At 41.5% G+C, this 21,683-nt stretch overlaps 25 non-coding genes across 25 annotated transcripts; 12 read left to right on the forward strand and 13 right to left on the reverse strand.

Moving 5' to 3' along the window:
- Positions 1-823: 823 nt before the first annotated feature.
- TRNAT-CGU (transfer RNA threonine (anticodon CGU)) lies at positions 824-896 on the reverse strand. Its single transcript has one exon. It is a non-coding gene; the product is annotated as a tRNA-Thr (tRNA).
- A 658-nt stretch (positions 897-1,554) lies between these two features.
- On the forward strand, positions 1,555-1,626 carry TRNAE-CUC (transfer RNA glutamic acid (anticodon CUC)). Its single transcript has one exon. It is a non-coding gene; the product is annotated as a tRNA-Glu (tRNA).
- An 895-nt stretch (positions 1,627-2,521) lies between these two features.
- TRNAT-CGU (transfer RNA threonine (anticodon CGU)) lies at positions 2,522-2,594 on the reverse strand. The gene has a single exon. It is a non-coding gene; the product is annotated as a tRNA-Thr (tRNA).
- Positions 2,595-3,252: 658 nt separating this feature from the next.
- TRNAE-CUC (transfer RNA glutamic acid (anticodon CUC)) lies at positions 3,253-3,324 on the forward strand. The gene has a single exon. It is a non-coding gene; the product is annotated as a tRNA-Glu (tRNA).
- Positions 3,325-4,218: 894 nt separating this feature from the next.
- TRNAT-CGU (transfer RNA threonine (anticodon CGU)) lies at positions 4,219-4,291 on the reverse strand. The gene has a single exon. It is a non-coding gene; the product is annotated as a tRNA-Thr (tRNA).
- Positions 4,292-4,949: 658 nt separating this feature from the next.
- On the forward strand, positions 4,950-5,021 carry TRNAE-CUC (transfer RNA glutamic acid (anticodon CUC)). Its single transcript has one exon. It is a non-coding gene; the product is annotated as a tRNA-Glu (tRNA).
- An 895-nt stretch (positions 5,022-5,916) lies between these two features.
- TRNAT-CGU (transfer RNA threonine (anticodon CGU)) lies at positions 5,917-5,989 on the reverse strand. Its single transcript has one exon. It is a non-coding gene; the product is annotated as a tRNA-Thr (tRNA).
- A 658-nt stretch (positions 5,990-6,647) lies between these two features.
- Positions 6,648-6,719, forward strand: TRNAE-CUC (transfer RNA glutamic acid (anticodon CUC)). Its single transcript has one exon. It is a non-coding gene; the product is annotated as a tRNA-Glu (tRNA).
- Positions 6,720-7,614: 895 nt separating this feature from the next.
- Positions 7,615-7,687, reverse strand: TRNAT-CGU (transfer RNA threonine (anticodon CGU)). Its single transcript has one exon. It is a non-coding gene; the product is annotated as a tRNA-Thr (tRNA).
- A 658-nt stretch (positions 7,688-8,345) lies between these two features.
- Positions 8,346-8,417, forward strand: TRNAE-CUC (transfer RNA glutamic acid (anticodon CUC)). Its single transcript has one exon. It is a non-coding gene; the product is annotated as a tRNA-Glu (tRNA).
- Positions 8,418-9,312: 895 nt separating this feature from the next.
- TRNAT-CGU (transfer RNA threonine (anticodon CGU)) lies at positions 9,313-9,385 on the reverse strand. The gene has a single exon. It is a non-coding gene; the product is annotated as a tRNA-Thr (tRNA).
- Positions 9,386-10,043: 658 nt separating this feature from the next.
- On the forward strand, positions 10,044-10,115 carry TRNAE-CUC (transfer RNA glutamic acid (anticodon CUC)). Its single transcript has one exon. It is a non-coding gene; the product is annotated as a tRNA-Glu (tRNA).
- Positions 10,116-11,009: 894 nt separating this feature from the next.
- On the reverse strand, positions 11,010-11,082 carry TRNAT-CGU (transfer RNA threonine (anticodon CGU)). The gene has a single exon. It is a non-coding gene; the product is annotated as a tRNA-Thr (tRNA).
- Positions 11,083-11,740: 658 nt separating this feature from the next.
- TRNAE-CUC (transfer RNA glutamic acid (anticodon CUC)) lies at positions 11,741-11,812 on the forward strand. The gene has a single exon. It is a non-coding gene; the product is annotated as a tRNA-Glu (tRNA).
- An 894-nt stretch (positions 11,813-12,706) lies between these two features.
- TRNAT-CGU (transfer RNA threonine (anticodon CGU)) lies at positions 12,707-12,779 on the reverse strand. The gene has a single exon. It is a non-coding gene; the product is annotated as a tRNA-Thr (tRNA).
- Positions 12,780-13,437: 658 nt separating this feature from the next.
- Positions 13,438-13,509, forward strand: TRNAE-CUC (transfer RNA glutamic acid (anticodon CUC)). Its single transcript has one exon. It is a non-coding gene; the product is annotated as a tRNA-Glu (tRNA).
- Positions 13,510-14,403: 894 nt separating this feature from the next.
- On the reverse strand, positions 14,404-14,476 carry TRNAT-CGU (transfer RNA threonine (anticodon CGU)). Its single transcript has one exon. It is a non-coding gene; the product is annotated as a tRNA-Thr (tRNA).
- A 658-nt stretch (positions 14,477-15,134) lies between these two features.
- Positions 15,135-15,206, forward strand: TRNAE-CUC (transfer RNA glutamic acid (anticodon CUC)). Its single transcript has one exon. It is a non-coding gene; the product is annotated as a tRNA-Glu (tRNA).
- Positions 15,207-16,101: 895 nt separating this feature from the next.
- On the reverse strand, positions 16,102-16,174 carry TRNAT-CGU (transfer RNA threonine (anticodon CGU)). Its single transcript has one exon. It is a non-coding gene; the product is annotated as a tRNA-Thr (tRNA).
- A 658-nt stretch (positions 16,175-16,832) lies between these two features.
- TRNAE-CUC (transfer RNA glutamic acid (anticodon CUC)) lies at positions 16,833-16,904 on the forward strand. The gene has a single exon. It is a non-coding gene; the product is annotated as a tRNA-Glu (tRNA).
- Positions 16,905-17,799: 895 nt separating this feature from the next.
- On the reverse strand, positions 17,800-17,872 carry TRNAT-CGU (transfer RNA threonine (anticodon CGU)). Its single transcript has one exon. It is a non-coding gene; the product is annotated as a tRNA-Thr (tRNA).
- Positions 17,873-18,530: 658 nt separating this feature from the next.
- On the forward strand, positions 18,531-18,602 carry TRNAE-CUC (transfer RNA glutamic acid (anticodon CUC)). Its single transcript has one exon. It is a non-coding gene; the product is annotated as a tRNA-Glu (tRNA).
- Positions 18,603-19,497: 895 nt separating this feature from the next.
- TRNAT-CGU (transfer RNA threonine (anticodon CGU)) lies at positions 19,498-19,570 on the reverse strand. The gene has a single exon. It is a non-coding gene; the product is annotated as a tRNA-Thr (tRNA).
- Positions 19,571-20,228: 658 nt separating this feature from the next.
- TRNAE-CUC (transfer RNA glutamic acid (anticodon CUC)) lies at positions 20,229-20,300 on the forward strand. Its single transcript has one exon. It is a non-coding gene; the product is annotated as a tRNA-Glu (tRNA).
- An 895-nt stretch (positions 20,301-21,195) lies between these two features.
- TRNAT-CGU (transfer RNA threonine (anticodon CGU)) lies at positions 21,196-21,268 on the reverse strand. Its single transcript has one exon. It is a non-coding gene; the product is annotated as a tRNA-Thr (tRNA).
- Positions 21,269-21,683: the final 415 nt, after the last annotated feature.

Genomic DNA, 21,683 nt, shown 5'->3' on the forward strand with positions numbered 1-21,683 from the left:
AGATTTTCACTTTGCAACAAAAATACTTAACATTGGCGATGCATTATGACTTTTGCAAAAGATTTCCTTTTGTTTCATAGCTTAAGCCTTTTTCAACTACACAGTTTTACACAAAAGTGTCAAGGGACTCAACAAGCCATGTGTCCTGTCAGTCATTAGGGCTCCCATGTTCTTTCTAATCGGAAACAGTTTAGAACTGAATTGGAAAGTTCAGAGTTAGTGACAAAATCTCTTGAGAAAAGGAGGATGGCACTTGTGAGCAAAAAACTCATGATCTTCAAATTATTCAACTGACGTGCCAAAAACCTTGACCATGTAGCGTGTTTTAGCTCTTGTAATGTTTATGTTTTGTATTCAAAGCAAAACACTCTTTTTTTTTTTTTTTTTTTTTTACACCTGTCTTGCTGTTTACTGTACTGCTTACACCATGTGGAGAAAGACTTAGTTAGTATTCCTGGTTGACTGGTTCAATTCCTGCTATGGGAGAGACTTTTTTTTGGGACTAGTGTCCACATTCCAAAGCCGACACGTGCCTTGCAGACAGAATCAGTTTAGGTTGGAACTGCACTTTGCTGCCAAAAATGCAGACCACCAGATTTTTTGGATATTTATTTGCACAAAAGCTTATTTGATGTCATATCTCAAACCATTCATATCTCTCACTTTTAATTCCTGGGTGTTAAGGGACTCAACAAGCCTTTATCCCTGTCTGTCATTGGAGCTCCCCTTCCATCAATTGGTGATGTTTTGTTACTGAATGGAAAAGAGCTGTGACTCTCTAGCCAAGATAGTGGCAAAATCAGTTACGGAAACAAGGTACCAGTGCCCCATGTGAGAATCGAACTCACGACCTTCAGATTACGAGACTGACGCGCTACCTGCTGCGCTAACGAGGCAAGATGCATGTAATAATCTGCGGAAGTTGCTTGTGCAAAGCAGTACACCTCTTTTTTTTCATATTGTAAGTGAGCTGGCAGTACATCTTCTCCCGTATGGTCTAGCGCTTAGGATTCCTGGTTTTCACCCAGGTGGCCTGGGTTCGACTCCCGGTATGGAAACGCATCCTTTTCTACACCGTTGCCAACATTCAAAGACTGACGTGTGTTTTTAAAACAAACGTATTTCAGGTAGGATTTGTTTTTTTCAGGCAAAAATGCTGAACGCCCGCGTTTTGGCACTTCATTCTGACCCTTCACGCAAGATTCAATTTGGATTCGTAGCTCAACTCATTCTCAACCACCCCTTTTTACACCAAAGTGTCAAGAGACTCAACAACTCATGGGTCCTGTAAGTTATTTGGATTCCCATTTCCTTTCTAATGGAAAACGTTGTAGAATTGAATGGAAAAGTTCTAAGTTGGTGACAAAATCTCTCGAGAAAAGGAGGGAACAGTGCCCCGTGTGAGGCTCAAACTCACAACCTTCAGATTACGAGACTGACGCACTACCTACTGCGCTAACGAAGCAAGTTGCACCTGCAGATCTGCAGAAGTTTATTGTGCATAGCAGAAAACTTATTTTTTTCATAATGTCACTGAGACGTTAGCGCATCTTTTCCCATATGGTCTAGCGGTTAGGATTCCTGGTTCTCACCCAGGTGGCCCGGGTTCGACTCCCGGTATGGGAATGCACCTTTATCTTAGCTACTGCCACCATTCAAAGACTGATGCGTGTTTTTCAATCAAAAATGTTTCTGGTAGATTTTCACTTTGCAACAAAAATACTTAACATTGGCGATGCATTATGACTTTTGCAAAAGATTTCCTTTTGTTTCATAGCTTAAGCCTTTTTCAACTACACAGTTTTACATAAAAGTGTCAAGGGACTCAACAAGCCATGTGTCCTGTCAGTCATTAGGGCTCCCATGTTCTTTCTAATCGGAAACAGTTTAGAACTGAATTGGAAAGTTCAGAGTTAGTGACAAAATCTCTTGAGAAAAGGAGGATGGCACTTGTGAGCAAAAAACTCATGATCTTCAAATTATTCAACTGACGTGCCAAAAACCTTGACCATGTAGCGTGTTTTAGCTCTTGTAATGTTTATGTTTTGTATTCAAAGCAAAACACTCTTTTTTTTTTTTTTTTTTTTTTTACACCTGTCTTGCTGTTTACTGTACTGCTTACACCATGTGGAGAAAGACTTAGTTAGTATTCCTGGTTGACTGGTTCAATTCCTGCTATGGGAGAGACTTTTTTTTGGGACTAGTGTCCACATTCCAAAGCCGACACGTGCCTTGCAGACAGAATCAGTTTAGGTTGGAACTGCACTTTGCTGCCAAAAATGCAGACCACCAGATTTTTTGGATATTTATTTGCACAAAAGCTTATTTGATGTCATATCTCAAACCATTCATATCTCTCACTTTTAATTCCTGGGTGTTAAGGGACTCAACAAGCCTTTATCCCTGTCTGTCATTGGAGCTCCCCTTCCATCAATTGGTGATGTTTTGTTACTGAATGGAAAAGAGCTGTGACTCTCTAGCCAAGATAGTGGCAAAATCAGTTACGGAAACAAGGTACCAGTGCCCCATGTGAGAATCGAACTCACGACCTTCAGATTACGAGACTGACGCGCTACCTGCTGCGCTAACGAGGCAAGATGCATGTAATAATCTGCGGAAGTTGCTTGTGCAAAGCAGTACACCTCTTTTTTTTCATATTGTAAGTGAGCTGGCAGTACATCTTCTCCCGTATGGTCTAGCGCTTAGGATTCCTGGTTTTCACCCAGGTGGCCTGGGTTCGACTCCCGGTATGGAAACGCATCCTTTTCTACACCGTTGCCAACATTCAAAGACTGACGTGTGTTTTTAAAACAAACGTATTTCAGGTAGGATTTGTTTTTTTCAGGCAAAAATGCTGAACGCCCGCGTTTTGGCACTTCATTCTGACCCTTCACGCAAGATTCAATTTGGATTCGTAGCTCAACTCATTCTCAACCACCCCTTTTTACACCAAAGTGTCAAGAGACTCAACAACTCATGGGTCCTGTAAGTTATTTGGATTCCCATTTCCTTTCTAATGGAAAACGTTGTAGAATTGAATGGAAAAGTTCTAAGTTGGTGACAAAATCTCTCGAGAAAAGGAGGGAACAGTGCCCCGTGTGAGGCTCAAACTCACAACCTTCAGATTACGAGACTGACGCACTACCTACTGCGCTAACGAAGCAAGTTGCACCTGCAGATCTGCAGAAGTTTATTGTGCATAGCAGAAAACTTATTTTTTTCATAATGTCACTGAGACGTTAGCGCATCTTTTCCCATATGGTCTAGCGGTTAGGATTCCTGGTTCTCACCCAGGTGGCCCGGGTTCGACTCCCGGTATGGGAATGCACCTTTATCTTAGCTACTGCCACCATTCAAAGACTGATGCGTGTTTTTCAATCAAAAATGTTTCTGGTAGATTTTCACTTTGCAACAAAAATACTTAACATTGGCGATGCATTATGACTTTTGCAAAAGATTTCCTTTTGTTTCATAGCTTAAGCCTTTTTCAACTACACAGTTTTACACAAAAGTGTCAAGGGACTCAACAAGCCATGTGTCCTGTCAGTCATTAGGGCTCCCATGTTCTTTCTAATCGGAAACAGTTTAGAACTGAATTGGAAAGTTCAGAGTTAGTGACAAAATCTCTTGAGAAAAGGAGGATGGCACTTGTGAGCAAAAAACTCATGATCTTCAAATTATTCAACTGACGTGCCAAAAACCTTGACCATGTAGCGTGTTTTAGCTCTTGTAATGTTTATGTTTTGTATTCAAAGCAAAACACTCTTTTTTTTTTTTTTTTTTTTTTACACCTGTCTTGCTGTTTACTGTACTGCTTACACCATGTGGAGAAAGACTTAGTTAGTATTCCTGGTTGACTGGTTCAATTCCTGCTATGGGAGAGACTTTTTTTTGGGACTAGTGTCCACATTCCAAAGCCGACACGTGCCTTGCAGACAGAATCAGTTTAGGTTGGAACTGCACTTTGCTGCCAAAAATGCAGACCACCAGATTTTTTGGATATTTATTTGCACAAAAGCTTATTTGATGTCATATCTCAAACCATTCATATCTCTCACTTTTAATTCCTGGGTGTTAAGGGACTCAACAAGCCTTTATCCCTGTCTGTCATTGGAGCTCCCCTTCCATCAATTGGTGATGTTTTGTTACTGAATGGAAAAGAGCTGTGACTCTCTAGCCAAGATAGTGGCAAAATCAGTTACGGAAACAAGGTACCAGTGCCCCATGTGAGAATCGAACTCACGACCTTCAGATTACGAGACTGACGCGCTACCTGCTGCGCTAACGAGGCAAGATGCATGTAATAATCTGCGGAAGTTGCTTGTGCAAAGCAGTACACCTCTTTTTTTTCATATTGTAAGTGAGCTGGCAGTACATCTTCTCCCGTATGGTCTAGCGCTTAGGATTCCTGGTTTTCACCCAGGTGGCCTGGGTTCGACTCCCGGTATGGAAACGCATCCTTTTCTACACCGTTGCCAACATTCAAAGACTGACGTGTGTTTTTAAAACAAACGTATTTCAGGTAGGATTTGTTTTTTTCAGGCAAAAATGCTGAACGCCCGCGTTTTGGCACTTCATTCTGACCCTTCACGCAAGATTCAATTTGGATTCGTAGCTCAACTCATTCTCAACCACCCCTTTTTACACCAAAGTGTCAAGAGACTCAACAACTCATGGGTCCTGTAAGTTATTTGGATTCCCATTTCCTTTCTAATGGAAAACGTTGTAGAATTGAATGGAAAAGTTCTAAGTTGGTGACAAAATCTCTCGAGAAAAGGAGGGAACAGTGCCCCGTGTGAGGCTCAAACTCACAACCTTCAGATTACGAGACTGACGCACTACCTACTGCGCTAACGAAGCAAGTTGCACCTGCAGATCTGCAGAAGTTTATTGTGCATAGCAGAAAACTTATTTTTTTCATAATGTCACTGAGACGTTAGCGCATCTTTTCCCATATGGTCTAGCGGTTAGGATTCCTGGTTCTCACCCAGGTGGCCCGGGTTCGACTCCCGGTATGGGAATGCACCTTTATCTTAGCTACTGCCACCATTCAAAGACTGATGCGTGTTTTTCAATCAAAAATGTTTCTGGTAGATTTTCACTTTGCAACAAAAATACTTAACATTGGCGATGCATTATGACTTTTGCAAAAGATTTCCTTTTGTTTCATAGCTTAAGCCTTTTTCAACTACACAGTTTTACATAAAAGTGTCAAGGGACTCAACAAGCCATGTGTCCTGTCAGTCATTAGGGCTCCCATGTTCTTTCTAATCGGAAACAGTTTAGAACTGAATTGGAAAGTTCAGAGTTAGTGACAAAATCTCTTGAGAAAAGGAGGATGGCACTTGTGAGCAAAAAACTCATGATCTTCAAATTATTCAACTGACGTGCCAAAAACCTTGACCATGTAGCGTGTTTTAGCTCTTGTAATGTTTATGTTTTGTATTCAAAGCAAAACACTCTTTTTTTTTTTTTTTTTTTTTTTACACCTGTCTTGCTGTTTACTGTACTGCTTACACCATGTGGAGAAAGACTTAGTTAGTATTCCTGGTTGACTGGTTCAATTCCTGCTATGGGAGAGACTTTTTTTTGGGACTAGTGTCCACATTCCAAAGCCGACACGTGCCTTGCAGACAGAATCAGTTTAGGTTGGAACTGCACTTTGCTGCCAAAAATGCAGACCACCAGATTTTTTGGATATTTATTTGCACAAAAGCTTATTTGATGTCATATCTCAAACCATTCATATCTCTCACTTTTAATTCCTGGGTGTTAAGGGACTCAACAAGCCTTTATCCCTGTCTGTCATTGGAGCTCCCCTTCCATCAATTGGTGATGTTTTGTTACTGAATGGAAAAGAGCTGTGACTCTCTAGCCAAGATAGTGGCAAAATCAGTTACGGAAACAAGGTACCAGTGCCCCATGTGAGAATCGAACTCACGACCTTCAGATTACGAGACTGACGCGCTACCTGCTGCGCTAACGAGGCAAGATGCATGTAATAATCTGCGGAAGTTGCTTGTGCAAAGCAGTACACCTCTTTTTTTTCATATTGTAAGTGAGCTGGCAGTACATCTTCTCCCGTATGGTCTAGCGCTTAGGATTCCTGGTTTTCACCCAGGTGGCCTGGGTTCGACTCCCGGTATGGAAACGCATCCTTTTCTACACCGTTGCCAACATTCAAAGACTGACGTGTGTTTTTAAAACAAACGTATTTCAGGTAGGATTTGTTTTTTTCAGGCAAAAATGCTGAACGCCCGCGTTTTGGCACTTCATTCTGACCCTTCACGCAAGATTCAATTTGGATTCGTAGCTCAACTCATTCTCAACCACCCCTTTTTACACCAAAGTGTCAAGAGACTCAACAACTCATGGGTCCTGTAAGTTATTTGGATTCCCATTTCCTTTCTAATGGAAAACGTTGTAGAATTGAATGGAAAAGTTCTAAGTTGGTGACAAAATCTCTCGAGAAAAGGAGGGAACAGTGCCCCGTGTGAGGCTCAAACTCACAACCTTCAGATTACGAGACTGACGCACTACCTACTGCGCTAACGAAGCAAGTTGCACCTGCAGATCTGCAGAAGTTTATTGTGCATAGCAGAAAACTTATTTTTTTCATAATGTCACTGAGACGTTAGCGCATCTTTTCCCATATGGTCTAGCGGTTAGGATTCCTGGTTCTCACCCAGGTGGCCCGGGTTCGACTCCCGGTATGGGAATGCACCTTTATCTTAGCTACTGCCACCATTCAAAGACTGATGCGTGTTTTTCAATCAAAAATGTTTCTGGTAGATTTTCACTTTGCAACAAAAATACTTAACATTGGCGATGCATTATGACTTTTGCAAAAGATTTCCTTTTGTTTCATAGCTTAAGCCTTTTTCAACTACACAGTTTTACACAAAAGTGTCAAGGGACTCAACAAGCCATGTGTCCTGTCAGTCATTAGGGCTCCCATGTTCTTTCTAATCGGAAACAGTTTAGAACTGAATTGGAAAGTTCAGAGTTAGTGACAAAATCTCTTGAGAAAAGGAGGATGGCACTTGTGAGCAAAAAACTCATGATCTTCAAATTATTCAACTGACGTGCCAAAAACCTTGACCATGTAGCGTGTTTTAGCTCTTGTAATGTTTATGTTTTGTATTCAAAGCAAAACACTCTTTTTTTTTTTTTTTTTTTTTTTACACCTGTCTTGCTGTTTACTGTACTGCTTACACCATGTGGAGAAAGACTTAGTTAGTATTCCTGGTTGACTGGTTCAATTCCTGCTATGGGAGAGACTTTTTTTTGGGACTAGTGTCCACATTCCAAAGCCGACACGTGCCTTGCAGACAGAATCAGTTTAGGTTGGAACTGCACTTTGCTGCCAAAAATGCAGACCACCAGATTTTTTGGATATTTATTTGCACAAAAGCTTATTTGATGTCATATCTCAAACCATTCATATCTCTCACTTTTAATTCCTGGGTGTTAAGGGACTCAACAAGCCTTTATCCCTGTCTGTCATTGGAGCTCCCCTTCCATCAATTGGTGATGTTTTGTTACTGAATGGAAAAGAGCTGTGACTCTCTAGCCAAGATAGTGGCAAAATCAGTTACGGAAACAAGGTACCAGTGCCCCATGTGAGAATCGAACTCACGACCTTCAGATTACGAGACTGACGCGCTACCTGCTGCGCTAACGAGGCAAGATGCATGTAATAATCTGCGGAAGTTGCTTGTGCAAAGCAGTACACCTCTTTTTTTTCATATTGTAAGTGAGCTGGCAGTACATCTTCTCCCGTATGGTCTAGCGCTTAGGATTCCTGGTTTTCACCCAGGTGGCCTGGGTTCGACTCCCGGTATGGAAACGCATCCTTTTCTACACCGTTGCCAACATTCAAAGACTGACGTGTGTTTTTAAAACAAACGTATTTCAGGTAGGATTTGTTTTTTTCAGGCAAAAATGCTGAACGCCCGCGTTTTGGCACTTCATTCTGACCCTTCACGCAAGATTCAATTTGGATTCGTAGCTCAACTCATTCTCAACCACCCCTTTTTACACCAAAGTGTCAAGAGACTCAACAACTCATGGGTCCTGTAAGTTATTTGGATTCCCATTTCCTTTCTAATGGAAAACGTTGTAGAATTGAATGGAAAAGTTCTAAGTTGGTGACAAAATCTCTCGAGAAAAGGAGGGAACAGTGCCCCGTGTGAGGCTCAAACTCACAACCTTCAGATTACGAGACTGACGCACTACCTACTGCGCTAACGAAGCAAGTTGCACCTGCAGATCTGCAGAAGTTTATTGTGCATAGCAGAAAACTTATTTTTTTCATAATGTCACTGAGACGTTAGCGCATCTTTTCCCATATGGTCTAGCGGTTAGGATTCCTGGTTCTCACCCAGGTGGCCCGGGTTCGACTCCCGGTATGGGAATGCACCTTTATCTTAGCTACTGCCACCATTCAAAGACTGATGCGTGTTTTTCAATCAAAAATGTTTCTGGTAGATTTTCACTTTGCAACAAAAATACTTAACATTGGCGATGCATTATGACTTTTGCAAAAGATTTCCTTTTGTTTCATAGCTTAAGCCTTTTTCAACTACACAGTTTTACACAAAAGTGTCAAGGGACTCAACAAGCCATGTGTCCTGTCAGTCATTAGGGCTCCCATGTTCTTTCTAATCGGAAACAGTTTAGAACTGAATTGGAAAGTTCAGAGTTAGTGACAAAATCTCTTGAGAAAAGGAGGATGGCACTTGTGAGCAAAAAACTCATGATCTTCAAATTATTCAACTGACGTGCCAAAAACCTTGACCATGTAGCGTGTTTTAGCTCTTGTAATGTTTATGTTTTGTATTCAAAGCAAAACACTCTTTTTTTTTTTTTTTTTTTTTTTACACCTGTCTTGCTGTTTACTGTACTGCTTACACCATGTGGAGAAAGACTTAGTTAGTATTCCTGGTTGACTGGTTCAATTCCTGCTATGGGAGAGACTTTTTTTTGGGACTAGTGTCCACATTCCAAAGCCGACACGTGCCTTGCAGACAGAATCAGTTTAGGTTGGAACTGCACTTTGCTGCCAAAAATGCAGACCACCAGATTTTTTGGATATTTATTTGCACAAAAGCTTATTTGATGTCATATCTCAAACCATTCATATCTCTCACTTTTAATTCCTGGGTGTTAAGGGACTCAACAAGCCTTTATCCCTGTCTGTCATTGGAGCTCCCCTTCCATCAATTGGTGATGTTTTGTTACTGAATGGAAAAGAGCTGTGACTCTCTAGCCAAGATAGTGGCAAAATCAGTTACGGAAACAAGGTACCAGTGCCCCATGTGAGAATCGAACTCACGACCTTCAGATTACGAGACTGACGCGCTACCTGCTGCGCTAACGAGGCAAGATGCATGTAATAATCTGCGGAAGTTGCTTGTGCAAAGCAGTACACCTCTTTTTTTTCATATTGTAAGTGAGCTGGCAGTACATCTTCTCCCGTATGGTCTAGCGCTTAGGATTCCTGGTTTTCACCCAGGTGGCCTGGGTTCGACTCCCGGTATGGAAACGCATCCTTTTCTACACCGTTGCCAACATTCAAAGACTGACGTGTGTTTTTAAAACAAACGTATTTCAGGTAGGATTTGTTTTTTTCAGGCAAAAATGCTGAACGCCCGCGTTTTGGCACTTCATTCTGACCCTTCACGCAAGATTCAATTTGGATTCGTAGCTCAACTCATTCTCAACCACCCCTTTTTACACCAAAGTGTCAAGAGACTCAACAACTCATGGGTCCTGTAAGTTATTTGGATTCCCATTTCCTTTCTAATGGAAAACGTTGTAGAATTGAATGGAAAAGTTCTAAGTTGGTGACAAAATCTCTCGAGAAAAGGAGGGAACAGTGCCCCGTGTGAGGCTCAAACTCACAACCTTCAGATTACGAGACTGACGCACTACCTACTGCGCTAACGAAGCAAGTTGCACCTACAGATCTGCAGAAGTTTATTGTGCATAGCAGAAAACTTATTTTTTTCATAATGTCACTGAGACGTTAGCGCATCTTTTCCCATATGGTCTAGCGGTTAGGATTCCTGGTTCTCACCCAGGTGGCCCGGGTTCGACTCCCGGTATGGGAATGCACCTTTATCTTAGCTACTGCCACCATTCAAAGACTGATGCGTGTTTTTCAATCAAAAATGTTTCTGGTAGATTTTCACTTTGCAACAAAAATACTTAACATTGGCGATGCATTATGACTTTTGCAAAAGATTTCCTTTTGTTTCATAGCTTAAGCCTTTTTCAACTACACAGTTTTACACAAAAGTGTCAAGGGACTCAACAAGCCATGTGTCCTGTCAGTCATTAGGGCTCCCATGTTCTTTCTAATCGGAAACAGTTTAGAACTGAATTGGAAAGTTCAGAGTTAGTGACAAAATCTCTTGAGAAAAGGAGGATGGCACTTGTGAGCAAAAAACTCATGATCTTCAAATTATTCAACTGACGTGCCAAAAACCTTGACCATGTAGCGTGTTTTAGCTCTTGTAATGTTTATGTTTTGTATTCAAAGCAAAACACTCTTTTTTTTTTTTTTTTTTTTTTACACCTGTCTTGCTGTTTACTGTACTGCTTACACCATGTGGAGAAAGACTTAGTTAGTATTCCTGGTTGACTGGTTCAATTCCTGCTATGGGAGAGACTTTTTTTTGGGACTAGTGTCCACATTCCAAAGCCGACACGTGCCTTGCAGACAGAATCAGTTTAGGTTGGAACTGCACTTTGCTGCCAAAAATGCAGACCACCAGATTTTTTGGATATTTATTTGCACAAAAGCTTATTTGATGTCATATCTCAAACCATTCATATCTCTCACTTTTAATTCCTGGGTGTTAAGGGACTCAACAAGCCTTTATCCCTGTCTGTCATTGGAGCTCCCCTTCCATCAATTGGTGATGTTTTGTTACTGAATGGAAAAGAGCTGTGACTCTCTAGCCAAGATAGTGGCAAAATCAGTTACGGAAACAAGGTACCAGTGCCCCATGTGAGAATCGAACTCACGACCTTCAGATTACGAGACTGACGCGCTACCTGCTGCGCTAACGAGGCAAGATGCATGTAATAATCTGCGGAAGTTGCTTGTGCAAAGCAGTACACCTCTTTTTTTTCATATTGTAAGTGAGCTGGCAGTACATCTTCTCCCGTATGGTCTAGCGCTTAGGATTCCTGGTTTTCACCCAGGTGGCCTGGGTTCGACTCCCGGTATGGAAACGCATCCTTTTCTACACCGTTGCCAACATTCAAAGACTGACGTGTGTTTTTAAAACAAACGTATTTCAGGTAGGATTTGTTTTTTTCAGGCAAAAATGCTGAACGCCCGCGTTTTGGCACTTCATTCTGACCCTTCACGCAAGATTCAATTTGGATTCGTAGCTCAACTCATTCTCAACCACCCCTTTTTACACCAAAGTGTCAAGAGACTCAACAACTCATGGGTCCTGTAAGTTATTTGGATTCCCATTTCCTTTCTAATGGAAAACGTTGTAGAATTGAATGGAAAAGTTCTAAGTTGGTGACAAAATCTCTCGAGAAAAGGAGGGAACAGTGCCCCGTGTGAGGCTCAAACTCACAACCTTCAGATTACGAGACTGACGCACTACCTACTGCGCTAACGAAGCAAGTTGCACCTGCAGATCTGCAGAAGTTTATTGTGCATAGCAGAAAACTTATTTTTTTCATAATGTCACTGAGACGTTAGCGCATCTTTTCCCATATGGTCTAGCGGTTAGGATTCCTGGTTCTCACCCAGGTGGCCCGGGTTCGACTCCCGGTATGGGAATGCACCTTTATCTTAGCTACTGCCACCATTCAAAGACTGATGCGTGTTTTTCAATCAAAAATGTTTCTGGTAGATTTTCACTTTGCAACAAAAATACTTAACATTGGCGATGCATTATGACTTTTGCAAAAGATTTCCTTTTGTTTCATAGCTTAAGCCTTTTTCAACTACACAGTTTTACACAAAAGTGTCAAGGGACTCAACAAGCCATGTGTCCTGTCAGTCATTAGGGCTCCCATGTTCTTTCTAATCGGAAACAGTTTAGAACTGAATTGGAAAGTTCAGAGTTAGTGACAAAATCTCTTGAGAAAAGGAGGATGGCACTTGTGAGCAAAAAACTCATGATCTTCAAATTATTCAACTGACGTGCCAAAAACCTTGACCATGTAGCGTGTTTTAGCTCTTGTAATGTTTATGTTTTGTATTCAAAGCAAAACACTCTTTTTTTTTTTTTTTTTTTTTTACACCTGTCTTGCTGTTTACTGTACTGCTTACACCATGTGGAGAAAGACTTAGTTAGTATTCCTGGTTGACTGGTTCAATTCCTGCTATGGGAGAGACTTTTTTTTGGGACTAGTGTCCACATTCCAAAGCCGACACGTGCCTTGCAGACAGAATCAGTTTAGGTTGGAACTGCACTTTGCTGCCAAAAATGCAGACCACCAGATTTTTTGGATATTTATTTGCACAAAAGCTTATTTGATGTCATATCTCAAACCATTCATATCTCTCACTTTTAATTCCTGGGTGTTAAGGGACTCAACAAGCCTTTATCCCTGTCTGTCATTGGAGCTCCCCTTCCATCAATTGGTGATGTTTTGTTACTGAATGGAAAAGAGCTGTGACTCTCTAGCCAAGATAGTGGCAAAATCAGTTACGGAAACAAGGTACCAGTGCCCCATGTGAGAATCGAACTCACGACCTTCAGATTACGAGACTGACGCGCTACCTGCTGCGCTAACGAGGCAAGATGCATGTAATAATCTGCGGAAGTTGCTTGTGCAAAGCAGTACACCTCTTTTTTTTCATATTGTAAGTGAGCTGGCAGTACATCTTCTCCCGTATGGTCTAGCGCTTAGGATTCCTGGTTTTCACCCAGGTGGCCTGGGTTCGACTCCCGGTATGGAAACGCATCCTTTTCTACACCGTTGCCAACATTCAAAGACTGACGTGTGTTTTTAAAACAAACGTATTTCAGGTAGGATTTGTTTTTTTCAGGCAAAAATGCTGAACGCCCGCGTTTTGGCACTTCATTCTGACCCTTCACGCAAGATTCAATTTGGATTCGTAGCTCAACTCATTCTCAACCACCCCTTTTTACACCAAAGTGTCAAGAGACTCAACAACTCATGGGTCCTGTAAGTTATTTGGATTCCCATTTCCTTTCTAATGGAAAACGTTGTAGAATTGAATGGAAAAGTTCTAAGTTGGTGACAAAATCTCTCGAGAAAAGGAGGGAACAGTGCCCCGTGTGAGGCTCAAACTCACAACCTTCAGATTACGAGACTGACGCACTACCTACTGCGCTAACGAAGCAAGTTGCACCTGCAGATCTGCAGAAGTTTATTGTGCATAGCAGAAAACTTATTTTTTTCATAATGTCACTGAGACGTTAGCGCATCTTTTCCCATATGGTCTAGCGGTTAGGATTCCTGGTTCTCACCCAGGTGGCCCGGGTTCGACTCCCGGTATGGGAATGCACCTTTATCTTAGCTACTGCCACCATTCAAAGACTGATGCGTGTTTTTCAATCAAAAATGTTTCTGGTAGATTTTCACTTTGCAACAAAAATACTTAACATTGGCGATGCATTATGACTTTTGCAAAAGATTTCCTTTTGTTTCATAGCTTAAGCCTTTTTCAACTACACAGTTTTACACAAAAGTGTCAAGGGACTCAACAAGCCATGTGTCCTGTCAGTCATTAGGGCTCCCATGTTCTTTCTAATCGGAAACAGTTTAGAACTGAATTGGAAAGTTCAGAGTTAGTGACAAAATCTCTTGAGAAAAGGAGGATGGCACTTGTGAGCAAAAAACTCATGATCTTCAAATTATTCAACTGACGTGCCAAAAACCTTGACCATGTAGCGTGTTTTAGCTCTTGTAATGTTTATGTTTTGTATTCAAAGCAAAACACTCTTTTTTTTTTTTTTTTTTTTTTACACCTGTCTTGCTGTTTACTGTACTGCTTACACCATGTGGAGAAAGACTTAGTTAGTATTCCTGGTTGACTGGTTCAATTCCTGCTATGGGAGAGACTTTTTTTTGGGACTAGTGTCCACATTCCAAAGCCGACACGTGCCTTGCAGACAGAATCAGTTTAGGTTGGAACTGCACTTTGCTGCCAAAAATGCAGACCACCAGATTTTTTGGATATTTATTTGCACAAAAGCTTATTTGATGTCATATCTCAAACCATTCATATCTCTCACTTTTAATTCCTGGGTGTTAAGGGACTCAACAAGCCTTTATCCCTGTCTGTCATTGGAGCTCCCCTTCCATCAATTGGTGATGTTTTGTTACTGAATGGAAAAGAGCTGTGACTCTCTAGCCAAGATAGTGGCAAAATCAGTTACGGAAACAAGGTACCAGTGCCCCATGTGAGAATCGAACTCACGACCTTCAGATTACGAGACTGACGCGCTACCTGCTGCGCTAACGAGGCAAGATGCATGTAATAATCTGCGGAAGTTGCTTGTGCAAAGCAGTACACCTCTTTTTTTTCATATTGTAAGTGAGCTGGCAGTACATCTTCTCCCGTATGGTCTAGCGCTTAGGATTCCTGGTTTTCACCCAGGTGGCCTGGGTTCGACTCCCGGTATGGAAACGCATCCTTTTCTACACCGTTGCCAACATTCAAAGACTGACGTGTGTTTTTAAAACAAACGTATTTCAGGTAGGATTTGTTTTTTTCAGGCAAAAATGCTGAACGCCCGCGTTTTGGCACTTCATTCTGACCCTTCACGCAAGATTCAATTTGGATTCGTAGCTCAACTCATTCTCAACCACCCCTTTTTACACCAAAGTGTCAAGAGACTCAACAACTCATGGGTCCTGTAAGTTATTTGGATTCCCATTTCCTTTCTAATGGAAAACGTTGTAGAATTGAATGGAAAAGTTCTAAGTTGGTGACAAAATCTCTCGAGAAAAGGAGGGAACAGTGCCCCGTGTGAGGCTCAAACTCACAACCTTCAGATTACGAGACTGACGCACTACCTACTGCGCTAACGAAGCAAGTTGCACCTGCAGATCTGCAGAAGTTTATTGTGCATAGCAGAAAACTTATTTTTTTCATAATGTCACTGAGACGTTAGCGCATCTTTTCCCATATGGTCTAGCGGTTAGGATTCCTGGTTCTCACCCAGGTGGCCCGGGTTCGACTCCCGGTATGGGAATGCACCTTTATCTTAGCTACTGCCACCATTCAAAGACTGATGCGTGTTTTTCAATCAAAAATGTTTCTGGTAGATTTTCACTTTGCAACAAAAATACTTAACATTGGCGATGCATTATGACTTTTGCAAAAGATTTCCTTTTGTTTCATAGCTTAAGCCTTTTTCAACTACACAGTTTTACATAAAAGTGTCAAGGGACTCAACAAGCCATGTGTCCTGTCAGTCATTAGGGCTCCCATGTTCTTTCTAATCGGAAACAGTTTAGAACTGAATTGGAAAGTTCAGAGTTAGTGACAAAATCTCTTGAGAAAAGGAGGATGGCACTTGTGAGCAAAAAACTCATGATCTTCAAATTATTCAACTGACGTGCCAAAAACCTTGACCATGTAGCGTGTTTTAGCTCTTGTAATGTTTATGTTTTGTATTCAAAGCAAAACACTCTTTTTTTTTTTTTTTTTTTTTTTACACCTGTCTTGCTGTTTACTGTACTGCTTACACCATGTGGAGAAAGACTTAGTTAGTATTCCTGGTTGACTGGTTCAATTCCTGCTATGGGAGAGACTTTTTTTTGGGACTAGTGTCCACATTCCAAAGCCGACACGTGCCTTGCAGACAGAATCAGTTTAGGTTGGAACTGCACTTTGCTGCCAAAAATGCAGACCACCAGATTTTTTGGATATTTATTTGCACAAAAGCTTATTTGATGTCATATCTCAAACCATTCATATCTCTCACTTTTAATTCCTGGGTGTTAAGGGACTCAACAAGCCTTTATCCCTGTCTGTCATTGGAGCTCCCCTTCCATCAATTGGTGATGTTTTGTTACTGAATGGAAAAGAGCTGTGACTCTCTAGCCAAGATAGTGGCAAAATCAGTTACGGAAACAAGGTACCAGTGCCCCATGTGAGAATCGAACTCACGACCTTCAGATTACGAGACTGACGCGCTACCTGCTGCGCTAACGAGGCAAGATGCATGTAATAATCTGCGGAAGTTGCTTGTGCAAAGCAGTACACCTCTTTTTTTTCATATTGTAAGTGAGCTGGCAGTACATCTTCTCCCGTATGGTCTAGCGCTTAGGATTCCTGGTTTTCACCCAGGTGGCCTGGGTTCGACTCCCGGTATGGAAACGCATCCTTTTCTACACCGTTGCCAACATTCAAAGACTGACGTGTGTTTTTAAAACAAACGTATTTCAGGTAGGATTTGTTTTTTTCAGGCAAAAATGCTGAACGCCCGCGTTTTGGCACTTCATTCTGACCCTTCACGCAAGATTCAATTTGGATTCGTAGCTCAACTCATTCTCAACCACCCCTTTTTACACCAAAGTGTCAAGAGACTCAACAACTCATGGGTCCTGTAAGTTATTTGGATTCCCATTTCCTTTCTAATGGAAAACGTTGTAGAATTGAATGGAAAAGTTCTAAGTTGGTGACAAAATCTCTCGAGAAAAGGAGGGAACAGTGCCCCGTGTGAGGCTCAAACTCACAACCTTCAGATTACGAGACTGACGCACTACCTACTGCGCTAACGAAGCAAGTTGCACCTGCAGATCTGCAGAAGTTTATTGTGCATAGCAGAAAACTTATTTTTTTCATAATGTCACTGAGACGTTAGCGCATCTTTTCCCATATGGTCTAGCGGTTAGGATTCCTGGTTCTCACCCAGGTGGCCCGGGTTCGACTCCCGGTATGGGAATGCACCTTTATCTTAGCTACTGCCACCATTCAAAGACTGATGCGTGTTTTTCAATCAAAAATGTTTCTGGTAGATTTTCACTTTGCAACAAAAATACTTAACATTGGCGATGCATTATGACTTTTGCAAAAGATTTCCTTTTGTTTCATAGCTTAAGCCTTTTTCAACTACACAGTTTTACACAAAAGTGTCAAGGGACTCAACAAGCCATGTGTCCTGTCAGTCATTAGGGCTCCCATGTTCTTTCTAATCGGAAACAGTTTAGAACTGAATTGGAAAGTTCAGAGTTAGTGACAAAATCTCTTGAGAAAAGGAGGATGGCACTTGTGAGCAAAAAACTCATGATCTTCAAATTATTCAACTGACGTGCCAAAAACCTTGACCATGTAGCGTGTTTTAGCTCTTGTAATGTTTATGTTTTGTATTCAAAGCAAAACACTCTTTTTTTTTTTTTTTTTTTTTTTACACCTGTCTTGCTGTTTACTGTACTGCTTACACCATGTGGAGAAAGACTTAGTTAGTATTCCTGGTTGACTGGTTCAATTCCTGCTATGGGAGAGACTTTTTTTTGGGACTAGTGTCCACATTCCAAAGCCGACACGTGCCTTGCAGACAGAATCAGTTTAGGTTGGAACTGCACTTTGCTGCCAAAAATGCAGACCACCAGATTTTTTGGATATTTATTTGCACAAAAGCTTATTTGATGTCATATCTCAAACCATTCATATCTCTCACTTTTAATTCCTGGGTGTTAAGGGACTCAACAAGCCTTTATCCCTGTCTGTCATTGGAGCTCCCCTTCCATCAATTGGTGATGTTTTGTTACTGAATGGAAAAGAGCTGTGACTCTCTAGCCAAGATAGTGGCAAAATCAGTTACGGAAACAAGGTACCAGTGCCCCATGTGAGAATCGAACTCACGACCTTCAGATTACGAGACTGACGCGCTACCTGCTGCGCTAACGAGGCAAGATGCATGTAATAATCTGCGGAAGTTGCTTGTGCAAAGCAGTACACCTCTTTTTTTTCATATTGTAAGTGAGCTGGCAGTACATCTTCTCCCGTATGGTCTAGCGCTTAGGATTCCTGGTTTTCACCCAGGTGGCCTGGGTTCGACTCCCGGTATGGAAACGCATCCTTTTCTACACCGTTGCCAACATTCAAAGACTGACGTGTGTTTTTAAAACAAACGTATTTCAGGTAGGATTTGTTTTTTTCAGGCAAAAATGCTGAACGCCCGCGTTTTGGCACTTCATTCTGACCCTTCACGCAAGATTCAATTTGGATTCGTAGCTCAACTCATTCTCAACCACCCCTTTTTACACCAAAGTGTCAAGAGACTCAACAACTCATGGGTCCTGTAAGTTATTTGGATTCCCATTTCCTTTCTAATGGAAAACGTTGTAGAATTGAATGGAAAAGTTCTAAGTTGGTGACAAAATCTCTCGAGAAAAGGAGGGAACAGTGCCCCGTGTGAGGCTCAAACTCACAACCTTCAGATTACGAGACTGACGCACTACCTACTGCGCTAACGAAGCAAGTTGCACCTACAGATCTGCAGAAGTTTATTGTGCATAGCAGAAAACTTATTTTTTTCATAATGTCACTGAGACGTTAGCGCATCTTTTCCCATATGGTCTAGCGGTTAGGATTCCTGGTTCTCACCCAGGTGGCCCGGGTTCGACTCCCGGTATGGGAATGCACCTTTATCTTAGCTACTGCCACCATTCAAAGACTGATGCGTGTTTTTCAATCAAAAATGTTTCTGGTAGATTTTCACTTTGCAACAAAAATACTTAACATTGGCGATGCATTATGACTTTTGCAAAAGATTTCCTTTTGTTTCATAGCTTAAGCCTTTTTCAACTACACAGTTTTACACAAAAGTGTCAAGGGACTCAACAAGCCATGTGTCCTGTCAGTCATTAGGGCTCCCATGTTCTTTCTAATCGGAAACAGTTTAGAACTGAATTGGAAAGTTCAGAGTTAGTGACAAAATCTCTTGAGAAAAGGAGGATGGCACTTGTGAGCAAAAAACTCATGATCTTCAAATTATTCAACTGACGTGCCAAAAACCTTGACCATGTAGCGTGTTTTAGCTCTTGTAATGTTTATGTTTTGTATTCAAAGCAAAACACTCTTTTTTTTTTTTTTTTTTTTTTTACACCTGTCTTGCTGTTTACTGTACTGCTTACACCATGTGGAGAAAGACTTAGTTAGTATTCCTGGTTGACTGGTTCAATTCCTGCTATGGGAGAGACTTTTTTTTGGGACTAGTGTCCACATTCCAAAGCCGACACGTGCCTTGCAGACAGAATCAGTTTAGGTTGGAACTGCACTTTGCTGCCAAAAATGCAGACCACCAGATTTTTTGGATATTTATTTGCACAAAAGCTTATTTGATGTCATATCTCAAACCATTCATATCTCTCACTTTTAATTCCTGGGTGTTAAGGGACTCAACAAGCCTTTATCCCTGTCTGTCATTGGAGCTCCCCTTCCATCAATTGGTGATGTTTTGTTACTGAATGGAAAAGAGCTGTGACTCTCTAGCCAAGATAGTGGCAAAATCAGTTACGGAAACAAGGTACCAGTGCCCCATGTGAGAATCGAACTCACGACCTTCAGATTACGAGACTGACGCGCTACCTGCTGCGCTAACGAGGCAAGATGCATGTAATAATCTGCGGAAGTTGCTTGTGCAAAGCAGTACACCTCTTTTTTTTCATATTGTAAGTGAGCTGGCAGTACATCTTCTCCCGTATGGTCTAGCGCTTAGGATTCCTGGTTTTCACCCAGGTGGCCTGGGTTCGACTCCCGGTATGGAAACGCATCCTTTTCTACACCGTTGCCAACATTCAAAGACTGACGTGTGTTTTTAAAACAAACGTATTTCAGGTAGGATTTGTTTTTTTCAGGCAAAAATGCTGAACGCCCGCGTTTTGGCACTTCATTCTGACCCTTCACGCAAGATTCAATTTGGATTCGTAGCTCAACTCATTCTCAACCACCCCTTTTTACACCAAAGTGTCAAGAGACTCAACAACTCATGGGTCCTGTAAGTTATTTGGATTCCCATTTCCTTTCTAATGGAAAACGTTGTAGAATTGAATGGAAAAGTTCTAAGTTGGTGACAAAATCTCTCGAGAAAAGGAGGGAACAGTGCCCCGTGTGAGGCTCAAACTCACAACCTTCAGATTACGAGACTGACGCACTACCTACTGCGCTAACGAAGCAAGTTGCACCTGCAGATCTGCAGAAGTTTATTGTGCATAGCAGAAAACTTATTTTTTTCATAATGTCACTGAGACGTTAGCGCATCTTTTCCCATATGGTCTAGCGGTTAGGATTCCTGGTTCTCACCCAGGTGGCCCGGGTTCGACTCCCGGTATGGGAATGCACCTTTATCTTAGCTACTGCCACCATTCAAAGACTGATGCGTGTTTTTCAATCAAAAATGTTTCTGGTAGATTTTCACTTTGCAACAAAAATACTTAACATTGGCGATGCATTATGACTTTTGCAAAAGATTTCCTTTTGTTTCATAGCTTAAGCCTTTTTCAACTACACAGTTTTACACAAAAGTGTCAAGGGACTCAACAAGCCATGTGTCCTGTCAGTCATTAGGGCTCCCATGTTCTTTCTAATCGGAAACAGTTTAGAACTGAATTGGAAAGTTCAGAGTTAGTGACAAAATCTCTTGAGAAAAGGAGGATGGCACTTGTGAGCAAAAAACTCATGATCTTCAAATTATTCAACTGACGTGCCAAAAACCTTGACCATGTAGCGTGTTTTAGCTCTTGTAATGTTTATGTTTTGTATTCAAAGCAAAACACTCTTTTTTTTTTTTTTTTTTTTTTTACACCTGTCTTGCTGTTTACTGTACTGCTTACACCATGTGGAGAAAGACTTAGTTAGTATTCCTGGTTGACTGGTTCAATTCCTGCTATGGGAGAGACTTTTTTTTGGGACTAGTGTCCACATTCCAAAGCCGACACGTGCCTTGCAGACAGAATCAGTTTAGGTTGGAACTGCACTTTGCTGCCAAAAATGCAGACCACCAGATTTTTTGGATATTTATTTGCACAAAAGCTTATTTGATGTCATATCTCAAACCATTCATATCTCTCACTTTTAATTCCTGGGTGTTAAGGGACTCAACAAGCCTTTATCCCTGTCTGTCATTGGAGCTCCCCTTCCATCAATTGGTGATGTTTTGTTACTGAATGGAAAAGAGCTGTGACTCTCTAGCCAAGATAGTGGCAAAATCAGTTACGGAAACAAGGTACCAGTGCCCCATGTGAGAATCGAACTCACGACCTTCAGATTACGAGACTGACGCGCTACCTGCTGCGCTAACGAGGCAAGATGCATGTAATAATCTGCGGAAGTTGCTTGTGCAAAGCAGTACACCTCTTTTTTTTCATATTGTAAGTGAGCTGGCAGTACATCTTCTCCCGTATGGTCTAGCGCTTAGGATTCCTGGTTTTCACCCAGGTGGCCTGGGTTCGACTCCCGGTATGGAAACGCATCCTTTTCTACACCGTTGCCAACATTCAAAGACTGACGTGTGTTTTTAAAACAAACGTATTTCAGGTAGGATTTGTTTTTTTCAGGCAAAAATGCTGAACGCCCGCGTTTTGGCACTTCATTCTGACCCTTCACGCAAGATTCAATTTGGATTCGTAGCTCAACTCATTCTCAACCACCCCTTTTTACACCAAAGTGTCAAGAGACTCAACAACTCATGGGTCCTGTAAGTTATTTGGATTCCCATTTC

The sequence above is a fragment of the Phyllobates terribilis genome, unplaced genomic scaffold (genome assembly GCF_046119375.1).
Source record: "Phyllobates terribilis strain yellow unplaced genomic scaffold, ASM4611937v1 Scaffold_2106__1_contigs__length_166561, whole genome shotgun sequence".
In the NCBI taxonomy this organism is placed as follows: Eukaryota; Metazoa; Chordata; class Amphibia; order Anura; family Dendrobatidae; genus Phyllobates; species Phyllobates terribilis.